This window comes from Oncorhynchus mykiss, chromosome 15 (genome assembly GCF_057628025.1).
Source record: "Oncorhynchus mykiss isolate SJ-2025 chromosome 15, ASM5762802v1, whole genome shotgun sequence".
In the NCBI taxonomy this organism is placed as follows: domain Eukaryota; kingdom Metazoa; phylum Chordata; class Actinopteri; order Salmoniformes; family Salmonidae; genus Oncorhynchus; species Oncorhynchus mykiss.
The window spans coordinates 33,560,359-33,571,804 of NC_143036.1; the positions used below are offsets into that span (position 1 = coordinate 33,560,359).

The following is an 11,446-nucleotide window of genomic DNA, read 5'->3' on the forward strand; positions in this document are numbered from 1 at the left end:
AAAAATAAATAAATATTTCACTTGTTTGTTATTACTTGACTGGAACATGTCTCCATTCATTGGAGTATTTAGTTCAGGGCTTCCCTAACTTTTATACAACCCAAAATTGACACTACAAAATGCAGGGGACCCCACTTGTAAAAAGTGTAGCTGCACTGCTCATAACCTAGAGTAGGCCTACAGTTACTAAATGGTGTGAAGCCTTACTGCCATCGGGTGGCGGGTATACGTAACTGCACATAATATTACTTCCATGGGGATTAATAAAAAGGGCAAATCTCACCTTTCCCCACATTGCTTCCTTTCATTGAATGGGACTCCGTTGTCATAGTCATGGCTAGAAGGAATCCATCTTTTTGTCAAATTTACATCCACTTTTACTTTTCATAGCAGGTTAGAACTTACGTAGCAGGTTCGGGAATTAGGCTAAGGTTAGAAAAAGGTTTAGGGTTAGCTAAAATGCTAAACAATTTCAATTTTTGAGATTCATTTGATAAAAAGTCTTTGGTCCCCAGCAGTGGTGAGTATACCGGTAGCTAGACCATAGACTACTGGTTATTTATCTGGATATGTATATTTTCATCATCATTATCACTATCATCACTAACATAGCTGACTTGGAAACACAATAACATTTCAAAAGAAAGAAAATAATTAGTCAGAAAACCTTTCTGGCAGTCTCTATGAGGGTGCCACAGGGTTCAATACTCGGGCCGACTCTTTTCTCTGTATACAGTACATCAATGATGTCACTTTTGCGGCTGGTGATTCTTTGATACAACTCTACACGGACAACACCATTCTGTATACTTCCGGCCCTTCTTTGGACACTGTGTTAAGCATCTCCAATCCAAAATGAAATCTAGAATCGGCTTCTTATTTCGCAACAAAGCATCCTTCACTCATGCTGCCAGACATACCCTCGTAAAACTAACTATCCTACCGATCCTTGACTTCGGCGATGTCATTTACAAAATAGCCTCCATCACTCTACTCAGCAAATTGGATGCAGTCTATCACAGTGCCATCCGTTTCATCACAAAAGCCCCATATACTACCCACCCCTGCGACCTCGTTGGCTGGCCCTCGCTTCATATTCGTCGCCAAACCCACTGGCTCCAGGTCATCTATAAGTCTTTGCTAGGTAAATTCCCGCCTTATCTCAGCTCACTGGTCACCATAGCAGCACCCACCCGTAGCACTCGCTCCAGCAGCTATATTTCACCGGTCACTCCAAAGCCTCCTCTGACCGCCTTTCCTTCCTGTTCTCTGCTGCCAATGACTGGAACAAATTGCAAAAATCACTGAAGCTGGGGACTCATATCTCCCGCACTAACTTTAAGCATCAGCTATCAGACCAGCTTACAGATCATTGTACCTGTACATAGCCCATCTGTAAATAGCCCATCCAACTACCTCATCCCCATATTGTTATTTATTTTATTTATACATTTTTTTTTGCTCCTTTGCACCCCAGTATTTTTACTTGCACATTCATCTTCTGCAAATCTATCACTGCAGTGTTTATTTGCTCAAATGTAATTATTTTGCCACTACGGCTTATTTGTTGCCTTACCTCCCTAATCTTACTTCATTTGCATACACTGTATATAGCCTTTTCTATTGTGTTATTGACTGTACGTTTGTTTATTCCATGTGTAACTCTGTGTTGCTGTTTGTGATGCACTACTTTGCTTTATCTTGGCCAGGTTGCAGTTGTAAATGAGAACTTGTTCTCAACTGGCTTACCTGGTTAAATAAAGGTGAAATAAAATAAATAAAAAATTATTGTGATTGATTTTAAGACATAGTATAACTTGTATCAGTTAACTAATATTGAGGGGACCACTGTCTTTTAGCTAGATAGTATTACATCATTACTAGCTATTTTTGATTAACTTTGCTAGTAACAGTAACATTGCCATCTCTCTAAAGTAAAATTGCCGACATCATAATATGCTAAAGTTTTTTCCTAGACATGTTTTGCCTACTTTAGAAATGCCATCGTATTTCCATGGAGTCTAAGTTAGTGTAATTTAGACTAAACAGTCACATTAGCCTCCAAGGTGCAACCCATGTCTAGAGCACAAATAAACATTGAATGCAGCTATGTCAGTACTAGCTAACTCATGTCTAAGTACAGCAGTGTACTAACTAGCATCAACTAACTCAAATCAACCCAGGGCCATAACAAAACATGTCACAGTTGGTTGCATAGTGTAATGGCGTCACCGGACTGAACCTAATCCAATCTGTAAAGCATAGAATTAACTTCCAAACGAAATTGTTACTTCCATTTTTGTAACTGAGGAATGATGACAAAGATGACAATCGTTGACCCTGTTTTTCTGTTAGACAAAGTGCACAGTTCGTTGCCCGACTGTTCCCCTGGTCATGAACGGATGCCGGGACCTATCAGAAGGAGCAAAAGTCGATATCATAACTTGTCCAGCAATGTGATTGCAATGGTTTAGCTACCTCCTAAAATAATTTCATTCACTATTCACTTGCTATTTTCACAGCTCGTCAGGCAAGACCTAAGAATAAAAGTGTGTCATGCGACACGAGTACCCTTGTGACATCTCCTCCATTGTTTCCAGACTCCCTCGACTCCTATGAAAATGAGACATTGCATTCAAAAATACCTGAGCCAAGCAGATACAAATAGTAGTCATTTTGATTGTGAAGTGCATTACCACAAAACTTTGTCCTTTCTTTAGAACAAAATGAAATGTACCACTTGACTGTCTATTATAATCACCCTGTCATATGCCCTCCAACACCACCTCATAAGATAGCCTGCTGCAGTTGTTTGAGTGATGTCCAGTTGCAGCCGAACATTAAGCATAGAGAAGACCAGCAGGGGGGCCCTCATTGGGCCTCATGTAAACAGGTCCTCGCTGTGAGCATTCCTACGAATGGAACAGTCGGAGACATGTTGGCAAGTATTCGACAAGCAACCTCCACCTGAGTGTGGCAACACCTTTCACAGGCTCATAATTTGTCCAAATACAAAAGGTAACCCATTTCATTAATTTGATACATTTGATAACCCAATTGTGAAACAATTTATGTAAACTGATATTATGTATTGCTTATTTTCTCTTCTATGCTTATAATGTCTAGGGCATAACCTAGCCTGGTGGAACCGGCCTGATCGATGTGTTCAGCATTCAATTTCAATTAACATTTTATTATATCTGAAGTGAAATAAACAGGAGAATGCAGCGATCAGGTTGGTTCCATCAGGCTAACCATAACCACCATTGATAATATAACGTGTGAGTGTATTATGGATACCCATTAGCTGATGCCAAGGCACGTAGGTTTAGTCTGACTTGTTCAAACTTCAACATAGTATATGTTTGTGTTAGATATCACCTATCCCTTACTGCCATTGGTAAAATAACAGTGACTACGTATGTGTTCAGATGCATGAGATCAACAGAGACCTGGCACCTAACACATCCACTCAACACAACCACAATGATGTGATTACTAATAATACAGTACAGCACACATGTCCAGTAATAGCAACACCCTTTTCATTCTATGTGTTACTGATGACCTCTGCCTATTTCTACAGCTGGACTGCAGATGCTTTTGCCAGACGGCAGGGTCAGTCTTTTGATGGGAAGGTCATCATTGGGAAGGTTTTATTTCACCTGTTCAAACTTCAACATAGTACCTGCTTGTGTGATATTATTTATCCTAACTGCTATTGGTAACAGAACAGTGACTACGTGTTAATGTGTTCACAGAAACATGTATGGAGCCTTTTTTAACTAGTTAAGTCAGTTAGTTAAGTCAGTTAACACATTCTTATTTACAATGACTGCCTACACTGGCCAAACCCAGACGACGCTCGGCCAAACGTGTGCCACCCTATGGGACTGCCAATCAGAACCAGTTGTGCTACAGCCTGGATTCGGAGCAGGGTGTTCATAGTGACGCCTCAAGCATTGAGATGTAGTGCCTTAGACAGCTATGCCACTCGGGAGCCCAGATGATGGGATGAGCTCCAGACTGACAGACGGGCTTGATACTGATGTCTCTAAATGCAGAGAGACCTGGCACTCGGCTTTAACATTTTACTAGATACAACTTTTACTTGTATTGTATTTTTAATATTGAATAATATAAGTCAATATGGGGAGGGAGAAACCCTTTTCATTCTGCACCAGGGAACTACTGTTGAATATGAGACACCACACAGGAATGTATGTCCACTCTGACATGTTTGCCAAGGTAGCCCCAATACCACCAGCCAAAATTCCCGTTTGGCACTGTATCTGTGTCAGCTGGGAATGATGATGAAAGTGTACATTACTATATTAGCATAACACTGCTTCTATGGTATTATGTAAATGGTTGATTATTCTAATACATTTAGTTTAGAATATCTACATATATTCAGCAATTGCATTCTTTTCACATTAATCTGTAGGCAACTGACCTATTCAAAGCTTCCTCTGGCATCGCACCATCTCACCACCATCTACAGGAGACCTGTAGTTATTGAACTCAACCTGCAGGAGTTTTTTGTTGTTGTGATTGAGTGGGGGAACAGCTGCGAAAAAGGTTCTGACAGATGGATGTGTCTTGGTCATGCCAAGGACACACCCTATTCAAACAACACCCCCAAGGCATCTCATGTTTGGCTTCTTTTCGTAAAGAAATACAGCATGTTAGAGTTTTTTACTGGAGGCTTCCAATTACAGTTAATAACAGTATTTTCAGCATTTTACCCATAATACAGTGTAATCTACATCATTAATGCTGTAAAACACATTTATGGTATTATACTGTGCATTCTACATTGTTTTACTGTTGAAATTACAGAAACGTCTTACAGTGTAATAATGTGATTACGTTAGCGAATTTCATTGACTGTTCATACAGAAATTAAAAACCCAATTGACATGGTTTGGGAAGACTCGGACCGCAGAGTAAAGGAAAATCAGCCGACAAGTGCTCAGCATATGTGGGAACTCCTTCAAGACTGTTGGAAAAGCATTTTAGGTGACCGCATGAAGCTGGTTGAGAGAATGCCGTGTGTGCAAAGCTGTCATCAAGGCAAAGGGTGGCTACTTTGAAGAATCTCAAATATAAAATAAATGTTGATTTGTTGAACACTTTTTTTTGGTTCCTACATGATTCCATGTGTTATTTCATAGTTTTGATGTCTTCAATATTATTCTAAAATGTAAACCAAATTTAAAATAAAGAAAACGCCTGGAATGAGTAGGTGTGTCCAAACTTTTGACTGGTACTGTACATACACACACACACACACACGTACGTACACACGTATACAGACCTCTTGACTTTTTCCAAATTTTGTTACATTGCAGCCTTATTGTAAAATGGATTAAATAAATCAAATTCAATCTACACACAATACCTCATAATGACAAAACAAAAAAAAGTTTATAAATGTTTCTAATTTATTACAGATAGAAAAACAGAAATACCTTATTTATATATAACTATTCAGACCCTTTGCTAGGAGACTCGGATTTGAGCTCAGGTGCATCCTATTTCCATTCATCATCCTTGAGATGTTTCTACAACTTGACTGCAGTCCACCTGTGGTAAATTAAATTGGACATGATTTGGAAAGGCACACACACCTGTCTATACAAGGTCCCACATGTCAGAGCAAAAACCAAGCCATGAGGTCAAAATAATTGTCTGTAGAGCTCAGAGACAGGATTGTGTTAATGCACAGATCTGGGGAAGGGTACCAAAAAATGTCTGCAGCATTGAAGTTCCCCAAGAAAACAGTGGTCTCCATCATTCTTAAAAGGAAGACGTTTGGAACCACCAATATTCTTCTTAGAGCTGGCCGCCCGGCCAAACTGAGCAATTGGGTGAGAAGGGCCTTGGTCAGGGAGGTGACCAAGAACCCGATGGTCAATCTGAGCTCTATTCATCTGTGGAGATGGGACAACCTTCCAGAAGAACAACCATCTCTGCAGCACTCCACCAATCAGTCCATTATGGTAGAGGTGCCAGACAGAAGCCATTCCTCAGGAAAAGGCACATGACAGCCCACTTGGAGTTTGCCAAAAGCCACCTAAAGATTCTCAGAGCATGAGAAACAAGATTATTTGGTCTGATGAAACCAAGATTCAACAAGATGAACTGGCACAGAGAGACAGGAAACACAGAGATAAATACACTGGTGAAAATAAGCGACGCCTGGAGGTGGTGGAGACAACCACAAGAACAGGTGAAACAGATCAGGGTGTGACAGTACCTCCCCCTTCTAGGGTCACCACCTGGCATCCTACCTGGGCGCATACCTGCCTGACCAGGGTGTCGCCGGTGAAAATTGGCGGGTCCAGGATGTCTTTAGCAGGAAACTAGCACCTCTCCTCCGGAACTTAACCCTTCCAGTCAACCAGGTTCTGGAAACCCCTGCCCTGTATTTGAACACTCAGGAGGCGTCTCATCGGTTATGCCGGCTGGCCATCGATGACCCGGGGGGGGGGATGGGCCTAGAAACAGGAGACAGAGGACTGTGAGACACGGGCTTAATCCTGGACACATGAAAAGTAGGGTGGACACAGAGGGTACAGGGCAACAGCAGACAGACAGCAGTGGGACTAATGACTCTAGAAATGGGGAAAGGACATATGAAACGAGGGCTGATATCCCATGGAGCATTCGAAGGGGGATAGTCCAGTGGCCGAGCAGGGGAGAGTGTTCCTGGCATATTCCACCAGACCAGTTGCTGACTCCAGGTGGTGGGGTTACTGGCATCAAGACACTGGATTGCCGTCTCCATATCTTGATTAGCTCGCTTCGACTGGCCATTGGACTGGGGATGAAACCCGGGAGGCAGGCTGGCCGACGACCTGATAATGGTGCAAAATGCCTTCCAGAATTGGGACAAAAACTGAGGATCTCGATCTGAGACAATGTCGACCGGGAGTCCATGGATTCAGAAGACCTGTTGCACCATGAGCTGGGCCGCCTCCTTGCCAGAAGGTAATCTATGAAGCTGGATGAAATGGGCAGCCTTGGAGAACCTGCCAACCACCGTCAGGATGATTGTGTTGCCATCTGACAGAGGAAACCCAGTGACAAAATTCAGGGAAATATGGAACCAGGGGCAATGAGGAACAGGAACTGGCTGAAGGAGACCAGAAAGAGCTTGCCACTGAGTCTTGCTTTTAGCACACACCATGAATGAGGCGACAAAGGCCGAGACATCAGGAGCCATGGTGGGCCACCAGAAGCGCTGTTGGAGGAAAGCCCTGGTTCTATGAGCACCAGGATGACAAGTAAGCCTAAGCCTGGAAGAGTGAGCCCATTCCAGGACTTGGAACCAGACAGAATCAGGAACGAACATCCGGTTAGCCAGGAACGTTGTGCTTTGCGAACCAGAGCGTCAATATCCCAGACAACCGCAGCCACCAAACATAAGGCAGGGAGGATGGTCTCTGATTCCGAGGGTGTGGCAGCAGAACTATACAGGCAGGAAAGGGATTCTGGCTTCACATTTTGGGACCCTGGGCGGTAGGAGATGGTGAAATTAAACCTTGTGAATAACAGAGCCCACTGGGCCTGCCTAGAGTTAAGGTACTTGGCTGTGCAGAGATATACCAAATTCTTCTGGCCAGTTCAAACCAAAAATGGATGTTCCGCCCAAATTCTAAGTTTTGAATCTCGCGCTGTTTTGTGTATCAGTTCATAAACCATGTGCCATGGAATCGGTACACTGAAAATCTCTTCCCAAGTACAGTATTTTGCAATCTACATGGCACAGCTGTCAATTTTAACCAATTTTGGTCTTTAATGCAGGGCCAACAGAGAAGTTCTGGATTTCTCTGGTTTTGAGGAGGCGTGGGGAGAGGATGTAAGGATTCTGCAATTCAGAAAAGTCTGTGCTGCCAGCAACGAGGATTTTTCAATTGAGAAAATGCCTTCGAGTCTCACAACAGAGATAGGAATCTCTGTATCCTCTACTACTGTGGACCCCATTCCTGAGGGACCCCACTTCCTCCAGGGCCAGGTGAGTGGTGTTTTATGCCAGTGGAGGGATGGTGTTGACCAGTATGAGCTGTTGTGGCTTCCTCACTGGTCTGTACTGGAAGCTTATATAGCAGAAGAAGGCTGCACAGTATGTCTTGTGGAGTGGATTCCAGATGGCTGATGGCTGAGGAGAGGTATCACACCCACACAAACAGGCAGCAGCCCCACCCCATCACACCACTGCCAGTATGTTGGTGATGAAGAATGGATAACATGACCACAAACAGGAAAAAGACCACGCCCAGGACCTTGGAGACCGGCTCATTGCTGATTGAATGCATGTTGCAATGCCTTTACCGCGGGTCCACCCAGGTCCCGACGACCGCTCCTCCTACCCCTCCCGTGTCGCAGCTAAGCGAGCGCCTGAATAAGTGTTTCTCTGAGGCCAAGGCCTGGGGAAAGAAGCCCAGGGTCAGGACGGTGCTCCACTTGGGCCAGAGAACCAACTGGTCCAGGCAGAAGGTAGCTTCAGTCTGAAGGGCACTGTCATGACGTGCCCTGGGGGGGGGGAGGATCATAACTCTCTCTCTCTCTCTCTACAGTGTTATGACTTTACGACAGGTCATAAATACCTTTGAGAAACTGCCATGCAGTATTGAGGGAGAGAGAACAAAGAACCTCTCCTGGCCAAACTCCTAATCCCCAAAATGGGAGAATTAAACAATATTTCTACTTTGAGAATGTGGGAATGTTCCATGGACACTTAGGGGACAGTTATGACGAGTGTGGTGATCTCATTTGGTGATCTCATGAAGGACAGGAAACACACATAACTGTACCTCTTAAAGTGTACATTTCCCATCTAAATATTGTGAAAAAGTTAGCAAAAAAGTTGGGTGGACGGGTGGACACAAACATGATGAGACGGCCACTTTTCTACCCAAGTATAAGAGTCCCCGTGACGCAATTCACACGAGACTACACAAACCACGGTGTCAGCTGAGGTTGCAAATGGTTGAACTACAATAGTAGCTAATGAAATTTACAGGAGACCAGATAACTTGGAAGTGATGATCCCCACGTTGAAATGGTGAATTTCAACTAGACCATGCTAGACCAGCCAGAATTAGTGATGGACATACCGGCTCAGCTCGTCCGGCTTTTTTGTTCGGCTTTTTTGGCTCACAAACGGCTTTATGACTGGGGTTAAAACAATTCAAATTAAATTATTAAGTGAAATCATACTCTACCTTCACCACAATGTATTTAAAAATGCATTGGTTTATTGTGAAAAAAAATGCTATAAAAGTATAACTTTTTAATGTATTTAAACAAAGTGCATATAAATCTTGTCAGATCTCTTCATATGCCCTCTTGTAACAGCTCTCATTTGTAGAAGGAAGAGTGGACCAAGGCGCAGCGTGGTAGGCATACATCGTCTTTTTATTGATGACACCAAAACGAAATAACAAAGACAAAAAAACGAAAGCGCACAGTTCTGTAAGGCTAAGGAACTAAACAGAAAACAAGATCCCACAAAACCCCAAAGGAAAATGACAACTTATATATGATCCCAAATCAGAGACAACGATAGATTGGGAACCACACTCGGCCAAAAACAAAGTATTAGAAAACATAGACTGTCACACCCTGACCTAACCAAACAGAGAATAATACGGAACTCTAAGGTCAGGGCGTGACACCTCTGGTGTTCGTCCGTGGTCTTATTGACCTGCAGTTCTCCCCCTGTTTTCTCTCTCTCTCTCCCTCTCCCTCTCTGTTTGATTGTGAAGTTGGAGACAGGTGTGCTGGAGTCAGAGCAGAGCCCTATCAGCTGCAACTCGTTCCATGAATCAACACCTCTACAAATACTCATTCTTCCCACTTCCACTCTACTAGATTGTAATCTCTGCTCAGTCAGTTATTATCCTAGCCTTTTGTTCGTTATCAAGATCCTGTTGCTCTGCTGTGCTTGTTTCCCTGCCTTACACCGTTTTGTCCTCTCATTGCAATTACCGCTCTGTCTCTGGGTCCTGTCTCCTGTACCACATCTCACCACCACCACCTTGGATTCCCCTCAGGACCGGTTTACCCTGTTCAACTCAGTCAACTCCAATCTCACTCTACACTTCGGGTTTTTCTGCAACTCATCTGAGCTACCCAGGTTCTGCACTCCATATCTCCCTGTGTACAATAAACATTTTGGTTCATTCATCCCTGCTTCCGCTCTTTGGTTCCCCTGTGTCCACTCCGCGTAACAAATCTAACCATTCAAAACTAATACAATCAACAGCATAACAGAATACCATTGCACCATATCAAAGAAAAATAAATAACAATTTGCAAAACTGCAACATCCCACAAATTGAAATGAATGTAAAAAAGGATGCTATTACAAATGTGCTTTTAAAGTATATGTACAAAGTGCATATAATTGAACAATTAAAAATGAATACAGTCTGAACAACATATTGCACCATATCGAAGATGAATAACAATGAGCAAAACTGCAGCATCCCACTTAAAACATTAATCTGGTCCCTTTTCTCTCTTCTTTATTGCCATGTTATAACCAGCAGCACAATGAAATGCTGACCATATTTTGCTTTTATGAGAGATTTGCATTCAGAAATGCAAGCTGCCTCAGTTTCGAGGGGCTGATGCGGTTTCTTCTCTCAGTAACTATTTGTCCCGTATTCGAGAAGACCCTCTCAGAGGGAAAGGATGTGGCCACTATGCAGAGTCTCCTTGTCATGACTTTAGTAAGCTGTGAGTAGACGGAGGTCTTGTTATTCCACCAGCTCAGAGGCTCTGCAGATCTGCAGGAGGGGCTCCTCCAAATATGATCGGACCTCCATTATGGTATCTGCTGAGGGATTCCTTCGTGCTGCATCTCCAGTTGCTCTCTCTGGTCAAACAGCAGACGTTTGTGGTACTACTGCTCGTGCTTCTGCTCCATCTTATTCCTGTTGCCCTGGTGCCTGAGCCAGCTGACTGCTGGGGCTGTCCCTCCCTGCAGCTGAGGTTATTCTCTGAAGAGCCTCATCAATTGCTCTGGCAACACTGAAGGCTAACTTCTTAAAACTGGGGTCAAGTGCAGCGGTTTCTGTTTGCACATGATTATATTCCATTCTGTGGACCTTTCTGTCCATTGATGAACATAGGGTGTCCATCAACTCTGTCAGCTGTCTTGTGCTTACAGTTGCTTCTCTCTGGCGGCTGGCTGTGATTCGCTGCAGACCCTTACAAAGGAGTATCATTTTTGAGGCTGTCACATAGCTGAAAAGCGAGAATAGTAAATCAAAGCAAAGCAAATCAAATCAAATCAAATGTTATTTGTCACATACACATGGTTAGCAGATGTTAATGCGAGTGTAGCGAACCTCATTAGTTCAGGTTCATGTTTTGTCTACTGATACTACATTATCATCTACTGCTCATATAGATACAGTGCCTTGCGAAA

General features: G+C 43.1%; 1 pseudogene; it reads right to left on the reverse strand.

Moving 5' to 3' along the window:
* Window positions 1-6,949: 6,949 nt before the first annotated feature.
* Window positions 6,950-8,561, reverse strand: LOC149977441 (5-hydroxytryptamine receptor 2A-like; annotated as a pseudogene).
* Between the last annotated feature and the right edge of the window lie 2,885 nt (window positions 8,562-11,446).